A 2776-nucleotide genomic window follows, 5' to 3' on the forward strand; every position below is an offset into this window, starting at 1 on the left:
AAACACCAATACAGTATACTAACACATATATATGGAATTTAGAAAGACGGTTAACGATAACCCTGTATGTGAGACAGCAAAAGAGACACAGATGTATAGAACAGTCTTTTGGACTCTGTGGGAGAGGAGAGGGTGGGATGATTTGGGAGAATGGCATTGAAACATGTATAATATCATATAAGAAACTAATCGCCAGTCCAGGTTCGATGCAGGATACAGGACGCTTGGGGCAGGTGCACTGGGATGACCCAGAGGGGTGGTACGGGGAGGGAGGAGGGAGGGGGGTTCAGGATGGGGAACATGTGTACACCCATGGAGGATTCATGCTGATGTATGGCAAAACCACTACAATATTGTAAAGTAATTAGCCTCCAATTAAAATAAATAAATTTAAATTTTAAAAAAATAAAATAAAAAATTGGTTCGTTGGTTGTTTGGGTGGATGGGTGGTAAGTTGATGGACTATTTGCCAGTGGTTGTTATTGGTTGGGTGGTGGTTGTTCACTAATTGATTGGTTAGTTGATTGGTTGGCTGGCTAAAAACAAAAGCCATATCTAAACCAGCATCATGTCTCTAAAAGGAACATGGACTTTGGAGTCAGAGAGCATGGATCCCACTCCAAGTTCTGCTACTTCCAAACTTTACAACCTACAGAAAGTTCCTTCTTATCAACACCAAGACACAAGACTCTCACCTGTAAAATAGGGATAATAGCACCTACTTTGCACTTAACATGTGTAAAGTGACTTGTACATCAACAGCCCTCAGCAAATGGAAGCTGTTATCATTACTCCTACTCATTGTGGAAATGAAAATTAGTGTCTGTAACTTGTAAGGCACCCTCACACACCCTTAACATGATGTTACCTTGAGATTTGCACATGATCACATAGACCTGTCTATGCCACGAGTGATGGGCCCAGAAAGAAACAGAGCTCATCATAGCCGTTGCATAATAACAGCCAACCTGTAACTTAGACAATGCATAGACCTCACAAAGGAGTTCCAAATGGCACTGGCACTCAAGGCTTCCTTCCCTTGACCACTGGGGAGTAAAAGCCAGCACCAAACATAAGCGTTGGATGGAGAGAGGTTCCCCACTTGGACGTTCACAAGCATCTTTACAGTTTGCAAATCACATTAATATCTATTACATCATGTGACCCTTGCTACACTCCTAGAAGGCAGGCAAAGTCCAATTAGTCTCTCTATTCTACAGATGAGGAAATTGAGGCTCAGAGAAGTAGAGTTGCTCACACAAGTCACACAGCATAGCCCAGAGGAAGTCCTATACCTTCGTCCTGGAGGCACATGTTTTATGGGTATTGAATAGGAATCCTTGGTCCCAAAACACCTCTGAAGTTGATATTCCAGTTTGAAATTCAAGGCAGGTACTTTTGTCAACATGCTTTCTAAGGACAACCTACTACTCAAACACAGAAATGGGGCCCAGCCTCTGAGACGCCGCCACAGCTAGTGCGCCCTCTGTGCTGTCTGGGGATGGCTCAGGGAGAAGTAAAGCAAGGTTTCAAGATGGAAAGTCCATCAAAATCGGCTTTGATGTTACCTAGCAATGGCACCCCACTCCAGTACTCTTGCCTGGAGAATCCCATGGATGGAGGAGCCTGGTAGGCTGCAGTCCATGGGATCGCTAAGAGTCGGGCACGACTGAGCGATTTCACTTTCGCTTTTCACTTTCACGCATTGGAGAAGGAAATGGCAACCCACTCAAGTGTTCTTACCTGGAGACTCCCAGGGACGGGGGAGCCTGGTGGGATGCCGTCTATGGGGTCACACAGAGTCAGACACAACTGAAGTGAGTTAGCAGCAGCAGCAGCAGCACTCCACAAGCTGGTGCCAATCCACCATCTCCCCATTCAAGTAGTTCAAGAAAACAACCTATGAGTGTAACCCTTAGAAAATGATTAAGGAAAACCAGATCTTCATTTAATTCCTGTTGCAGTGTGGTAAAATGGCTTAAAGTAGAGAGTGAGGAAAATGATCAGATTTTTTCAGAGAAATCAGCACCTTCAACAGAAGAAAGCTGTTTGGAATTTCAAGAAAATTCTAAACACATCAATAGTGAATTTGAAGAAAGTACATATCTGAAAGATACCTTCAAGAATATCAATGTTTGTGAATCTAAATCACTTGATACTGAGTCATGCAGTGATCTCCAAAATGACTTTATGAATGAAAATCTTGCCAAACATGAACTAAACAAAGAAAAAGCAAAATTGATGAAGCAGATTCAAGAGAAAGAAGACCCTCTTCAGAGGCTGAAGCTAGTCAAAATGTATAGATCAAAGAATGACCTGTCTCAGTTACAGTTGTCAATAGAGAAGTGGAGAAGCTGTAGCCAGCAGTTGCTTTATGAGTTGCAGTCAGCTATGTCTGAGGAGAACAAGAAACTAAGCCTTACTCAGCTGATAAGAAACTAAGCCTTACTCAGCTGATAGACCATTATGGGTTAGATGATAAATTGCTACACTATAACAGAAATGAAGAAGAATTTATAGGTGTTTAATTCATAATTTTTTTCTCCAGAATATCTTTGTGAATGACAACTTAATTTAAAAGTACTTATACATTTTAAAGGGAAGATATAAACCATTACCGTTTGGAGAAAGGTATCCTGGTGAACCTGGATCAATTTAGGGCCTCTGTTATATAAATATAAACAAGGTTCAAAAATGAAAATTTAGTGTTTTGAATAAATTTCCCAAAGAAAACTTGCCAGTTAAAGAAAGGTGAAAAAAAAAATTTTTTTAATTG

At 41.1% G+C, this 2776-nt stretch overlaps 1 pseudogene; it reads left to right on the forward strand.

Moving 5' to 3' along the window:
- Positions 1–1501: 1501 nt before the first annotated feature.
- LOC138419443 (swi5-dependent recombination DNA repair protein 1 homolog) lies at positions 1502–2528 on the forward strand (annotated as a pseudogene).
- The last annotated feature ends 248 nt before the right edge of the window (positions 2529–2776 follow it).

This window comes from Ovis canadensis, chromosome 14 (assembly GCF_042477335.2).
Source record: "Ovis canadensis isolate MfBH-ARS-UI-01 breed Bighorn chromosome 14, ARS-UI_OviCan_v2, whole genome shotgun sequence".
NCBI classification, from domain to species: Eukaryota; Metazoa; Chordata; class Mammalia; order Artiodactyla; family Bovidae; genus Ovis; species Ovis canadensis.